The sequence below is a fragment of the Cetorhinus maximus genome, chromosome 8, assembly GCF_964194155.1.
Source record: "Cetorhinus maximus chromosome 8, sCetMax3.hap1.1, whole genome shotgun sequence".
In the NCBI taxonomy this organism is placed as follows: domain Eukaryota; kingdom Metazoa; phylum Chordata; class Chondrichthyes; order Lamniformes; family Cetorhinidae; genus Cetorhinus; species Cetorhinus maximus.
Genome location: NC_135886.1, coordinates 23,579,718 through 23,595,541, shown reverse-complemented (window position 1 = coordinate 23,595,541; position 15,824 = coordinate 23,579,718). Strand labels below are relative to the sequence as shown.

The window sequence follows — 15,824 nt, the reverse complement described above, 5'->3', positions numbered from 1 at the left end:
TGCCAAAGTTTTGTGCAAATAGCATTCACTAAGTTGGTTGTACATTTTTAAGTGGGTTGTATGAAATAAATCCTGCAACATATTCAAACTGACTAGATTTGCGAAAAGTAACAATTTCTCCTTATATAAAATTATACAATGTATAAAGAAAATCGTGACTTGATTCTGCACAGTAATGTGTTTGCTGGTCAACCACAGTTGATTTAAAGAGAGAGTTAGAGACAAAAAGACACAAATAATAATTTCATAAAGTTAACTAGCTAATTCAGAACACAACAAGTGACTTCCTGATCTGTATGACTCAACAAAATTTCAGATGGCCCATGTGCCACTAAGTGATCAGGGGAGCTTTTTACTACTCATTTATAGAGGCAGAACTATTGTCAGTGATATTTATGCTGTACAACGTCTCAGGACAAAAATAATTGTCAGTAATAATGTATTTTTTACAGCTACAATAATCATGGAAATTATTCTTTCAAGGCCACATTTCTTTACGAAGGAACACACATTTATATAAAGACCTCAATTCCAATTACAGGTATATTGCAATAATAATCATTTCTAAAGTAAAGCAAGCAAGTCAGAGTAACATTAAACCCACCAGCAGTAACCTAAATAGTAGATGTAATGAGGATCCACAGAGTGTGGTGAGTGAAATTATTCTCTCGAGCTGAATTTTCACTTGCAAGAGAAGGTCAAGCTTGTTGATGGGCCAGAAAGAGCCAGGAGGCAATTTTTCAAATTAAAATTACCAAGCCTAAACAGCTTGGTGCATGCTACAGCTGACAGGTTCAATGCAGGGAGCTGCAAGCTTATTTTTTAAAGTGGAAAAGATTCTGCCATCGGGGCTTTTAGTTTGAGGGCATAAAACTGCTGGCCATTTGGCCAATTCATGAGCGTTGAGTCTTCTGGCCTCCTGAATTCCTGCCTCCTCTTTTGTGCAAGGCAACAGCAGGGGCCATCATGGCTGCTGTTAGCCTTTGACACCCATGCGCCAACTGGCATGTCTGCCTCCTTGCAGAGCTCGGCACCATTGATTGGCCATCTCCACACCAATTAGGGCACTAATATTTGAAGATTGTGTTGCCAGATGCAGCACGGGGTTGTAACTTAGAACTTTTCCAGGCATCAGGTTCTCAACCCCAATTTGAAAATTAAGCCCTGATCTTCACAAACAGATCAGCCACGATCTTATTGAATGGCAGAGCAGGCTCGAGGGACTGAATGGCCTACTTCTGCTCCTATTTCATATGTTCCTTTGTTACATTCAGACAAAATGTGAAAAATAATAGTGCTTCAGCTTTTCATCTACTGAGAAGTAGATAACTTCTCTACTAAAGAAGATAATTAAAGGATGTGAGGACAAATAACAATAGAATACAGTCAGTGACAGTAGTGCAGGAACATCTAAAAGTTATCTCTATGAAAAATACCATAAATTTTCAAATTACAAGAACTAGGCAACCCTGTGGTCTTACTTAGGTGCGATTCTGTTAATATTGCACAGAATACCTTTTGCCTCATGCAAGCTTAGTTGGATATAACATTGTCTTTAGACCAACCTTCAAATGTTGTCAATTGTCAAATGCATAAATGAAGAACATGTCTGAAACTAATTTGACTGGAGACGCCTTGGTGCTGGAGTCAGTTTACTTGGTGTGTTACTGGACATGTGGGAGCTTAATTGTATACATTAAAGTTAAGTGGGAGGGACTGCTGCGCTGTCAGTGATGCTGTTTTTTTTTATCAGTTGTAGCTTAGTTGGTTGAATTCTTGCCTCGAAGCCACAAGGTTCTGAATTCAAGTCCCACTCCAGGACCCGAGCATGAAACACTCCATACAGTGCGAAGGGACTACTGCACTGTCAGAGGTACTGCCTTTTATGCAGCCTGGTTAGCTCCAGTGGTAGCTGATATAGCCCTTAATCCAAGGGTCATGCATTCAAGCCCCATATTAGCTATGAGCTCTTTGTGCTTCAAAAGAGGTATAAAAAGACACTTATTGACTTGGGTTGTGGAATAATACATTTGTAACATTTTACTTTGTGAATAAATCTAAAACTGAGTAAGGATTGAATTCTGGTCTCCTCCTTTACCAACTGGTTGTCAGACGTTTAGCAGGATCAGTTTTAACAAAGACACTGCCTAATATTCTGCTAATCTCAAATGCAACATCAGAAAAGAAGTATCTCTACCATGAGTTGTTCATTGGAAATTCTATTATATCAAACTGTGTCTTGATGCACGGTATCGTGCTTTTAGAATATTGTACTGGAGTGAAAGCCCTTGTTCTTGATTTTGGAATACCTCAAAAATCTCATCCTGTTTTCCAAACCTCCATATCTCTATGACCTCTTCCAGCCCAACAGCCCTTGGAGATTTCTGTGTACCTCCAATTCTGGCCTCTTGTACGTCTCTGATTTTAACTGCTCCTCCAATAGCGGCCATTATTTTGGCTGCCTAGGCCACAAGCACTGGAATTCCCTCCATAAACCTCTCCACCTCTTTACCTCACTTTCTTCTTTAAGGCACTCCTGAAAACTTACCATTTTTGTCAAGCTTTTGGTCACCTCCTCTAATACTTCATTATGTGGCTCAGAACCAACCTGCTTTTTTTTTGCTAATGCTCCTGAGGCACTTGACAAATTTTAGGTTAAAGGTGTTGTAACAATGCCAGCTGTTATGCTTTGATAATTAGTTCAACTCGCAACATTTGAAAAATGACCCTATTTTGCAGCTTAAATTTAAAACATTTATTTGAAGGGGGCAATGGCATAGTGATTTGTCACTGGGCTAGAAATCCAGATACCCAGGGTAATGCTCTGGGGACCTAGGTTCTAATCCCACCACAGCAGATGGTGAAATTTGAGTTCATATTAAAAGCAACCTGGAATTAAAAGTCTAATGGTGACCACCTAACCATTGTTGATTGTCATAGAGACACACCTGGTTCACGAATGCCTTTTAGAGAAGGAAATCTGCTGTCCTTGCCTGGTCTGGCCTATATGTGACTCCAAGCCCACAGCAATGTGTTTGACTCTTAGATGGCCTAGCAAGCCACTCAGTTCTCAAGGGCAATTAAGGATGGGCAATAAATGCTGGCCCTGCCAGTGATGCCTACATCCCATGAATGAATTTAAAAAAAAACAGCTCTGTCTGGGCTGGTTACAGCGTAACAGCATTACACCTTTGAGTCAAAGACCTCAATTTCAATGATAGCTACGTTTTATCTTCCCTAACTGGCAGATTTCCTAGCTTTAGCTACATCACTTTTGCGAGAGTGGAAAAGGAAGTAACCATTAACAGGTCTCTTGTCAGATTGTTTTACCAAGTATCAGAAAGACTGCTCTAACTGCATATCTGCATTTCTAACCTAAATTATGCCACACATGGTATTAAACGTAGATTAGGCAAGAGTCATGGAAGGAGGAGGAGAGGTGTGAAGTACCAAGCAATTTGTTTTCTCCCTTTCATAATGCATCTATTTCTTTCTCACTTGGAAAGCACACTGCTGGGATTCGAAAATTTGATTCCTTTTTTTTATTCTTTCATGGGATGTGGGTATCGCTGGCTAGACCAGCATTTATTGTCAATCCTTAACTTTCCTTGAGAAGGTGGTGGTGAGCCGCCTTCTTGAACCACTGCAGTACATGTGGTGTAGGCACATCCACAGTGCTGTTAGGAAGGAAGTTTCAGGATTTTGGCCCAGTGAATAAGTACAGATGTTGACATTATTTAATTCCCATTTTAGTATTTCTTACTTTGTACTTTGAAATGAATTTAATGGCGTGAAGTTGCTGTACTAGCAAAATAGATATGAACTTAATTTACCACAAACAATTAAGTCATATCTATTCCAGTCTTAATATCCTTTAATTACTGCTAAATAATCTCTATGGCACTGTGAGCAGTCTCATTCCTTCAGATTTTGATTACTGTTGGAGATTTTAAGAATATAACATTTAGAACTTTTTAAAAAACTTTTTCGTGCTCTTCCTTAATTCAACCTTCCTTTTCTGCTCCTTATTTCTCTTTCTGTACACGATTTGACAATGAGTTCAACCACTTCCACTCCATCTCATTGTTGAGCTATCAATTTCTCAATCCTTCAATCTGATTGCTTAAGCAATTGCTTAAGCAGTTGCTTGCCCTGTTCAGTCCGGTGCCAGATGCACTTTTTCCCTCAATGCACAGGTAAGAGCTCAGTAGCTTGCCACGCAAAACATTTAAAATTTAAATATGCAAGGGCAAATCTCACTAATGGCAAAAGTTCTTAGATGCCCTGCTACAAAAAATTATGGCCTGTTATTTTAATCCAATGGGGGCCGTGTGTGTTTTTCTTGTTAAATATGTGCCTTGTTCATAGCTGCTTGACGTACGACACATATCTGGCTGCAGCAGTAAAAATGTACAAAGAGTTCCCTGAAAAATATTAAAAAGCTCATCAAAGTTCAAGACAAACTGGATCCAACCATCAACGATACCCTGACTGAGGTAATGCATGATGTTGAAGCATCATGGTGATGATTGGTGTCCATTCTGAGGGCCATATCTGATTTGCAGAGGAAATGCATCATAGATATTGGCAATTGGCATGATCCCATTGGAAAATCATACTCTGGTGACAATAGTCAAATTATTCCACTTGCCAAAGTAATTGACTCCTGTTCCACATACGTTTATACAAGCAATTAGTTTATATTTTCTGTAGGTTACATGTCAAGTATGACCACAAATTCCATTTATCTATTACTGAACAGGCACATTCAACTAGAGAAAGGAACATTTCACACACAAAACACGTATATCTGATATATAGGAACACAGGACTTAGGAACAGGAGTAGGCCATTCGGCCCGCCCTTCATGCTTACTCTGCCAAAAAGATTGTGGCTGATCTGTTTGTGGTCTCAATTCCACTTTCTTATCTGCCCCCATAACCCTTGACTCCCTTGTCCATCAAAAATCTGTCTAACCCTGCCTTGAAAAAAATCAATGACCCAGCCTCCACTTGCTCTCTGGGGAAAAGAATTCCACAGACCAATGACCCACTGAGAGAGAAAAAAATACCTTTTCCAACAGCCTATTACACAAACCAATAGCCTTTTGTTTGCATTAAATATGCGTAATATGGAGAAAAAGTTAGTTACTTTTTAATTATCCCATGAGCCAGTGATTTTTACAATCAGAATGATTTTGCCAACTAAATGATCAACAAGCTCCATTGTTTCAGCAATTGTGAATCATAGTAGTGTCTGTTAGGCAGTGTCACTCTAACTGCTAATTACACTAATCAAATCCTTCTGCCAACCGGTCATTATACTCTGTTGCCTCCTAGATATTCCGATGAATGGTTCAAGATGTTTCCTTTCCTCCTCGCTCAATTTTATCCACAGCAGGCATGGTCCAAATATCGTTAGATTTTGTAACAAGAAAAATTATAACATAGTTTATTAGCTTGCCATGTGAAATGCGTGGGCAGGATTTTGCATTTTGGATTGGAACCCTGATGTAGGCGTCAAAAGCAGGTCCTGACCTGGCACTGTGTCGGGAGCAACAACTCAACATAGATTTTGCCTGGATTGGCTAATTGGTGACCAGAGGACTTGCTCGCCATCCAATTAAGGATGGGGAGCGTGTACTCGAAGCTGGAGGACCAGTAGGAACAATTCTGTCTTGAAGTCTCTGGAATTGAAAACAACCTTCTCACTGAGGCAGGAGCATTGAGCAAAAGTTTGCTGGTCAGGGTATCCTTCCCAAACATCACCATGTTAATTATGCTTTAGTAGCAGGATGAATTAAATTGAATCTGAGGAACAAATCCATATGTTGTGAGAGAAGCCCAAGAGTCAATTTTAACTCTGGGTACATTTAGGTGGGCAGACTGCAGGACGCCCTCAGAGGGAGTTCAGCATGAGGTTTGGGCTATTTTAATCCAGGGTCTCATTTGGAAACTGCAGCACTGTCCCCTGGTCAAAACTAGTTGAGATGGTGTGAGGGTAGGTGGACAGGAGCAGAAATTAGGATAGGAGGCACAAAAATATCAGAGACCCAAAGGAGCAATCCCCAGCCTGAAGTTAGTTTTGGGTTGGGGAGTGAGAGGGGGTGTCCGGAGAGGGCCATAGTCACTGGGAGGCAACGATAGAACTCGGGTAGTACATGGACTGCTTGCAGATATCCAGCAGATGCACTCCAACTCTTCCTGGCCCAGAAGAAATCCTCGGAAAAGTTACATTTAAGTACTTAACCTGGCATCTTCTGGAAAGTCTGCTGTGCCTGTTATGAGGTGAGATTTGTGGGGGGGTGGGGGGGAAGAAATGCATGACCGTATTTCCACATCATTTGTAGTCAGGGTTAGAATCCATCTTCTGGCTATTTTATCATTGGTAGATGAAACTGGATATCAGTTTTGTGTTCCTTGACTTAGGCTAATACTCATCCATGTCATTGAGTTCTTGATCTTAGCTGTTAACGGATTGGAAAATTGTGAATGGAGAATATGTTCTGCCACATGGGAAAAGGAAAAGTCGGCATTCAGTTGCTCTTGTGTACCAATTTCCTCAATCCTCAGATGAATTTTATCCAGCCCTTGAGATTTATCTTAGAGTTTGCACAGTTGTTCAACAACTGTGCTGGTGGTAATGTGACTAATGTCACAGCTTATTTCTGCAACACTCTCTAGTTCCTTTTCTAGGTAAAATAAACTAACTGTCTTTTCCTTGGTAAAAACTGAGGCAAGAAATTTAGTCAGGTTTAGCGCCTACGTAGCATCGATTGCAATGCTGACACCAGATCTTATTTTCAATGGCCCCACTCCATCCTTTGCTTTCTTTTCCTCTTAATATAACTGAAAAGCAATATAATTCAAACAATAAGGGCCAGATTTTCACTGACTAGGCGGGAAGGTCGAGTCAGGAAATTTCCCAACATAGTAGACCCGTTTCGGTATAAAATGTCCCTGCACGTTATATTTTCACTCCAGGGGAGCAGGGGTGAGATGGGCTCAGGCCCACTGCCTTCAGAGGCAGGCCTGAAGCTGAAACAGAGGCAGGCGGATAGCCAGGCTGGCAGGCTAGAACACCCATCTCCGTCTTCTGGGACATGAGTCTAGTTTTAATGATGAATGTTAGGCCCCTAAACCCTCATCCCCTCATTCCCATGCTCCTCAGATCCCTTTTCCACCTCATGCTTCCTCCATGTCCTCCATGTTTCCTACGTAGCCACTCTCCCAGTATCCACTATGGGCAGACCTCAAAATTGCTTTGAAATGGATTTTTGTTTAAATGGGCTTGTAACAATCTGAACTCATTCAAACAGATCAAACTGAATAAAACACTCCTTCAATAAAGGCCATTCGAAAATATTTATATCCCCTTAAGTGCTCAATCTGTTGTAAAAACAAACAACTATTTCACTGATCACATCAAAGGCAGTTAATCCTTTAATAATCAATTAAAACTGGCAATCAAAATGTTTGTACAGCCTCCTGCTGAGATAAGTGGTTGTGGACATTTTGAAAATCAGCCAAGCATTAATAATGGCCACAGTTACCAAAACAAACTATTCCAACTCATGGATAATGAAGCTTTTGATATTGCAAGAAACAGATGACTAAGATTTTTTGAAGCTGCACCATCTGCAGGTAATAGGGAAGGCAAATAGAATGTTGGCCTTTATTTCAAAGAGAATGGAGTATTAAAAATAGGGAAGTCTTGCTAAAACTAGTTAGACCACACCTAGAATACTGTGAACAGTTTTGGTCCACTTATCTAAGGAAAGGTATACCAGCATTGGAGGCAATCCAGAGAAGGTTCACTGGGTTAATTCTGGGTATGGAGGGATTTTCTTATGAGGGAGGTTGAGTAGGTTGGGCCTGTACTCATTGGAGTTTAGAAGAATGAGAGGGCGACCTTATTGAAACATATTAGGTTCTTAGGGGGCTTGACAGGGTAGATGCAGAGAGGTTGTTTCCCCTTGTGGGAGAGTCTAGGACCAGAGGGCATAATCTCAGAGTAAGGGGTCGCCCATTTAAGACAGAGATAAGGAGGAACTTCTTCTCTCAGAGGGTAGTGAAGCTGTGGAATTCTTTACCGCAGAGGATTGTAGAGGCTGGACCATTAAGTATATTCAAGGCTGAGATAGACAGATTTTTAATCAGTAAGGGAATCAAGGGTTATCAGGAAAAGACAGGAAAGTGGAGTTGAGGATTAGTAGATCAGCCATGATCTCATTGAATGGCGAAACAGACTCAAAGGACCGAATGGCCTAATTCTGCTCCTACACCTTGTGGTCTTATGTTACGATCCCCAGGGAGATGGGCAACCCTTTTTTAAAAAAAGACGGCCTGTCATTCAATGCACACTCAGCAGCAAGTGTATGTTTTTTCTTCTCTAGCTGACAGCTGCTGAAGATTTTCTTTTAATTTAAAAGAGAATTTTTAAATAATTTCAGATCATCACACTGAAGTTCCTAAGCAGTGTTTTCTTCAATTTTGAATGCAAAAGAGCACTTTTCCCAATGGGAAAAGGACTAATGCATGTCAGCATTTACATAATGCTGGTGAATGTAGTGGTTAACTTGCCTTTGCAGGGTAGAGCCCCATAGTGAATCATTGTAAAAACACACCCACCTTACAATACATCACCTGACTTCTGAACCTGAAAGGACAGATGTTCTTTTCTGTATTTCAAAGACTGTCAGTGAAGGAATTCTAAGGTCAGGTGACTTTTTTTCTCATTTCCCACTTGGGACTGGGGTTCCCCCATGGTTAACATCTCCTCTGAGAGACTGAGAATGATGTATACTTACCAAAGGGGTCTGACTCCACAAAAATTGCAGGTATTGGATGACCCACCCCTGCAATGGAACTGGGAAAAGTGGGAGTGCTGCATGTGGGAGGGTTACCTGCACCCTTATCACAGACTGGCAAAAATAGCTGGAAAGAGGAATGGTGTAGGGGTACTTGAACTGGGTCCCACCTGCCATTTTTAAAGTGCTCCCGATTTGGCCCGACTTGGAAAAATCCAGGCCAAAGACTTCCAATTACATGTAATTTGATCACGTCAGTAATTTTGGGGTAATTATTACCTATATCTGTGGGGACCATCATTTGGAGAATTGTGCAGCAATTAATTCACTGGGAATTAGAAAGGAGTGCTGCTCTGCAGAAATGTATCTATTTTCTGAGTTAACATCAGTTGCATCCATGATCAAGTCAATAGTCTGGGCAGTTCTATCTAGCTGAATGGAGGAGAAAGCCTGGCAGTAGATGCAGCAGTGGGAATACTGCAAAATTGAATCAAAATCGAAAAAAAAAAGCACATTTTTAAAAAATCTAGGGAATTGGGAGGGGAATACAGCAACATAGGGGTTAGAATATTGCACTCGTCAGGTGGGTGTGCACCGACCTAAACGAGCGTAAAATGATGCGTAATGATGTCAGGCGAGCATCCCGACGTCATCGCTCACTCGCGCAGGAGTCGGCAGTGCGCCCACTGACAATTAAGCAGCCTATTAAGGCCCTAAATGAAGTAATTGATTCAAATTTTTCGCCGCCCGTTCAATCGTTCGTTTGGCGGGCGGGCGAAAAGGCCAAGCGGCCTTTGCATTTTTAGTGAAGCCTCATCCACGGGTGGGATGAGGTTTCGACCAGTGATTTAAACGAAAGAAAACCTTTTAACACTCATATTTAACATGTCCCTGCTCATGTCACACAAGGGGACATATTTTCATTATCTTTAATCTCATTATTTTTTATTTTAAAGAACTTCAGCTCCCCGAGGCAGCTCTGTGCCTCAGGGAGCTTTGACTGTGCGCACCCGCTCCTCATGCTCAGCACGCGTTTGAAGCTGGCTGGCCATTAATTGGCCAGCCGGCGTGAAGTCGTGGTCGGAGCTCAATCGTGGTCAGAGCTCGATCGTGGTCGGCTTCCCGACTGCTCCCGGGCTTGCCTGACCATCGGAAAATCATGGCCAGAGGTTTATTTTTTTTGCAAGAATTGCTGTATAAAAACATTTAAAGGCATTGTCAAGAGTTGAGTGAGAAAACGGATTGTGTGATGAGGTACTGAATCATAAAAATCCAGAGGTTCCCAAGTGTGGTTTCTGGTTTGTGTTGAGTTATGTAATCTCAGCCAGGGTGACAATTGGAGTGTCCCTAGGCTAGCAGGGAAAGAAAATGAGATATGTTTCAGGTTTCTGATCTCTGCCCTTTGCCCCCTGTGGGAAAGCACATAAGAAAATGGATGTCAGGCAAGAACATGATTGGGACTGGCTGTGATACCCTCACCATGTTATAAAACCTTCAAGTCTCATATGAAGATCAGCCATGTGAGCGAGTTACTCAAGGGTTTCCAGTGTTCATCGAACATCAGGATGACTTGCCATCATTAGGAGAGAAGAGGAAATGGATCAGGGGTGGTTGGGCAACAAATTATTTCATTATAAATTATGCAATTTCAAAAAAAAAATCCATTACCAATTAAACATCTGCAATTGATGCAAAAGATGTTTCACACCAGGAGCAATACCTAAACCCTGACCCAAGCTGACGCTGGTTTTAATTTTCTCAACATTCAATAAACACATGTCCTCAACTGTTTAACCAATCTCCCATCAAATGCTGACTTAATAATGACATGTTAGGACAAATATTTAAACATGACGCAAGTAAGGAAACCTGGTATAACTCTCCCTTTAGGTGCATACCCTGTATGTAAAGATATTCTCAATCATCTATTTACTGCTGTGAATATATTTGAAGCAACAGCTATAAACAAGTGGCCTACATTTAACCTTAGAACGTAAGGATAAAAGTTAGAATAAAATGTGTTAGTCTTTACTTTGATTTACATTTAAGGTGGTTCCTGTACATTTTAAAAGATTACATCATGGTGATATGATGGTAACACTACTTGATTCTAAGGATCATGACAAGACGTTTGTGAGCTGAAACATCTGTACTTGTGTGGATATAAGAGAAGGGGGGAGGCTAAAGTTTATTTCTCAAATGGATACCGAAACTTCAGCACAGAGAAAATTAGTGAATTATAAATCACAAAGGATTACATCTTTCAAGGTAAGAAGTTGACTTTTTTTATACAAAGCTCCCCATCAATCCTAAAGGGTACAGAAAGATCAATCAATAGGAAGTTTTAGTCTGTTTCATGGAATTAACTTGATATTCAGGAGCCTCAAACTCAAACTAATACTGGCCATATGTGCATAGCATTATTACTCCAAATCAATTAACCAACATCAGTTGCAAGTCTCAAAATGGTTTAATAAATTGTGCACAGGTGCTACGGAAGTTTACTGACCCAGGGAATCAATGGTTGACACGGGTTTGTCCCGACAATAATGGAATCTCCTGTTTGTAGCAGACACTACTGCCAGATTCATTTTAAAAGGCAACGTCTGGGTAAAAATTGAAAGGTTGCAGTAAGGAAACTAAGTGAAATTGATATTAAGTTAAGGGTTGAAGGAATCATTCAGGATTGACTTTACAGTTGTTCTAAAGGCACATACAAAATACAAGTCTCCAAAATTCAAAGATGCGTAGACTTAAGTGGTTGAGCCTTTGCAACCTGTCACACGCCTCAGCTCAGATAAAAATTGATGGGAGCAGTTCTTTAGAGAAAACAGTGAATTATTTCTTCATATGGGACAATTCAAACTGAATTAAAATAATAAATAAGCAGTAACAGTTCCATGAAGAAAGTTTCCTTTGCAGATAAAACAGTCTTCTGATAGGGAGAAGTTGATTTTTCAATGGTGCTGCTTGTGTTGGGAGCAACATGATCCCCTATAGCAGTGCATACATACATATCAAGCAATTTAGAACCAGCAATTTAAAACCATCAAATTCTCAGACGTGTTCCAAGTGGGACCTTGCTCTAACAATATGCAATATTAAAACCATTCCTTGTTGTGCAGCTTTAGAGATTTACAGCAAAAAAGTTTCATCTTCAACTCTGGGGCCTTTATACATGCAACTCGAAAAGATTTGTGTATCTGCTATCAAGAATCAAGCCTCAGGTGCTGTTTGCAGCTATTTATATTTACATTGTCACAATTATATGTGCCTATGTGATGTTAATCTTTCATTTCATTGGCTGATCAAACATATATTGAACTGTTTCAAAAAGGATTTTTAAAAAGCAAGCAAAGACACTGGTTGGAATTGTCCCAGGTTTGCACTAAGTGTGGCAGCGGGTGGGTAAAACGACATTTGACCCGCTGGCCGCGATGGCGGGTTTTCACACTGTATCCTTGTTTCTTCAAATATATTCACAGTAGTAAATAGATGATTGAGAATATCTTTAGATACAGGGTATGCGCCTAAAGGGAGAGTTATACCAGGTTTCCAGACTTGCGTCATGTTTAAATATTTGTCCTAACATGTCATTATTAAATCGGCATTACTTAAGCATTCCCGGGAAACATGCTGTTTCCATGGCAGGCGGGATCTCACTCACCTGCCACGCCATCACCTTGCCGCTTCATCATGCTGGATGCCATGTTTAAATGCCAGCCGTGTGCACACATTCCAGTGCTTCCAGCCCTAGACTGCTGCAGGATGATGTCGTCGAAAGGCAAGTAGAATGCAGGCCCCAGGTTTAGCGATGTGTCGCTGGAATGCCTTTTGGATGCCGTGGAGGCCTGCCGCAATGTCCTCTACCCCTGCTCTGGCCGCAGGATGGGCAGTGGTGTGACAAACCAGGCTTTTAGGCGGTGGCAGTTGTGAAGCGCCAACACCCTTCCAAAGAGGACAGCCACCCACTGCCGGAAGAGGATGAATGATCTCCTCCGTTCCGCCAGGGTAAGTCACTCTTCTCATCACTTTCAACTCACACACTCACAAACCCATCACTCGTCCACAGGGATCTCACTCACTGCCAGTTCAAGGGGTGTCACTATTCAGTCTCTCACACACATCTTCATTGTCCTCATCCCGTCTATGGGACCGCTCACCACCCACACAGGTCAGGCAGACTTATCACCTGACCTGGCAGACGTCCTGCTTACACTCTCTCCATCTCTATTCATGCAGGACAAGCGGACACACAAGAGAGAGAGAGGTCGCAGATGGTGGATGAATGCTTGAAATCAAGGTCCTCGCAGACTTTGAAACCAGAGCTATCCAGATTGCCGGTGACGATCTGGACTGATCTTGTGCTGATGGTGACGTTGGCGGTGCTATACCAAGTGAGTGTCCAGCAGTGCAACATACATCAGACAACCATGCTGTGAGTGATGTGTCCTGCTTCACAAGCCACGGCCATGCACTAATTATCTCCCATTGCTTCCGCAGGCACATCTGGAAAACAGCCGACAGAGTCCATGACCCAGGGCCTCCAATCAAGCCCCAAAGAAACCTCTGAAGAGGAATCTGAAGGTACTCCCCCGAAGTCCCAACACAGCGCTCCCCCACACCCTCCACCAGTGCAGAGACACACACCTCAGTGGGACCTAGCTTTAGAATAGCCTCAGGATCACAATCTGGTGAGCACATCGCACTGTCTGATCCACAGCAAGTGGAGGCAGGAACTTCCCAGATGCCCGGCACTCAGAGGACAGCTGGAGGCCAGAAATCTGCTGAGTCCGTGTCAGATGACGAGCCTCTGGACTCGATCATGTCACAGTTGCTGGACCTGCAAAGACAAGCTCGGGAATATCAGGAAGGGATGTCCGCTGTACTCCTCAGATCGCAAGGCACAATGGAGGAGTCCATCCGCCTTCAGGCTAAGGTGATAGCGCTGGCATTGCAATGCACCGAGGTCATGGAGACCTTGGTCCAGGACACCGCTCCTGCACTGCTGCGCGGGCTCAACTCCATCGCTGATGCTGTAGTTGGCTTCCAACAGTGTGTATGCGAGAGGGGTGCAGGGAAGCTCGATCTCACTCCAGCTACCCCTGCTGCTCACAGAGTCAGCCTGGTGCCCCTGAGCACCCATAGGGAGGAGGATCAGCAAGTGCACACTCCGGGACCATCCATCCAGGTGACTCCGAGAGTGTCCGGCCCATCCAACTAACCTCTTCCTTGACCTCAGCAGCTCCAGCTCCACAGGCCGAGGAGAGTGCCACTGTCACACAGCAGGACCCTGTCACTCTGCTGCAGTCTGAGGCCATCGCACGGGTATCATCAGCCATAGCCTTTGTCCCGAGGAGTCTTCCCTGCAGATTCTGTGGACCCTGGAAGACTCCAGGGATCTGTGACTAATTGAGGATGTAGGTGTCGTGCACGGTCCCTGGAAACCGTGCACACACCTGCAGGATGAGTTTCTGGTGATCGCAAACCAGCTGCACATTCAGCGAATGAAACCTCTTGCCGTTAATGTGGACCACCGTGTGTTGCAATGGAGATCTGAGCACCATGAGTGCAGTCGAGTGCACCTGTGGGAAATCCAATTGCTCTTCCATCCTGGCTGCCCTGGTCCTAGACGAAATGCACAAAGTTGTGTGCCCTCACAAAGATGGCATCCATGACCTCATGGATGCATTTGTGGGTGGAGGCTTGTGAGATCCCACAGAGGTCACCTGTGGAGCCCGGAAAGGAGCCACTCACGTAGCAATTGAGCGCCACGGTCACTTTCACGGACAATGGCAGCGGGTGCCCTCCATGTCCCCGTGGCACCAAATCCTGCAGTAGCTGGCAGATGTGACCGACCAGTTTCCTAGACATGCGCAGTCTTTGGCGATACTTGTTCTTGGTCATCTGCAGGAATGAAACACAACGTCTATAGACCTTGGGTGTCGCTAGGCGCTGGCCTGTGATGGCTCACCGTGGCTCTTGGGCGGCGCGTGCTGGAGCCCCAGCTGCCCCTTCTTCCTGAGGTTGCTGCCCCTGCCTCTGCACAGCCAGGAGCCTCAGTCGCTCTCTCCTCCATCGCCTTTGCGCTCGGTAGGCCATCAGGCATACAGCTAGTTCACCAGGCTCCATGCTCCCGATGTACTCCTCCTTCAGGATGAAAGAGAGAGACACATGGTTAGCATGGGTGTACTAATAAACTATCCTGGTTAAGTATGATGGCTCCTTAACGCTTCCTGGAGAATGTTGGCTGCCACCTGAATGGCCAGAGATTAGTGCGCTGCATGGCTGCCCTGTTAGCTTGAACCATGGGGGACACTGGTCCAAACCGGGATGCTGCCATTGCAAGGGGCTGTGAGCGCCTCCAACAGTAACTGCTACATGGCCAGCTTTAGCGAGGAGATTGTACAATGTGCGCAGTCGTCCAACTGTTCTGCAGTCCACTAAAATGCTCATGAATTTGCCGTCTGTGCTGGTGGGGATGGTGGGGGGGTGGGGTGGGGCGAAGATCTGGAGCACTTGGTGGCACTTTGATGCCTCTGCATTGCTTGAGTGGAAAGATAAGCCAGGAGCCCAACCCCAATCATATCAATGTGGCTGCGCCTGAATTGTCTCAGTTGCAGAGGAATGGTCACTTTATACAGGATTCCCTAATGCGTGGCCACTTCCTGCGCCCACCCTACCACCCCTCCCCACCCCAGATGCTTGTGCGCTATATTCAATGGCAGGGCTGCCCTTAACCCCAGTCAGTGCCCCTGAAGCTTGAGTTCCAACATGCGACCCTGGTGAGTGCTGCACAACATTACTGTGTATTCACCTCCGAGTTCCCCTCAAAATGCAGGTCGGCAAGTATACGTCTTTTATGTGCTGTTGTGAAACAGCACTTTTTGAAGAAGCATAGGGAGTTCTCCCGTTGTCCTGACCAACATTTATTCTTCCACTAATATCATCAAAAATAGATTATCTGGTCATTTATTTCAGTGCTGTTTGTGAGAGTTTGATTCCCTTGAACCGG

The 15,824-nt window shown here is 43.5% G+C and overlaps 1 protein-coding gene across 1 annotated transcript in view; it reads right to left on the bottom strand.

Annotated features, from left to right (window-relative positions):
• The window catches only part of LOC144683518 (semaphorin-3D-like), a 130,495-nt gene that overhangs the window by 100,606 nt on the left and 14,065 nt on the right, over positions 1 to 15,824 (bottom strand). The window lies entirely within an intron of this gene.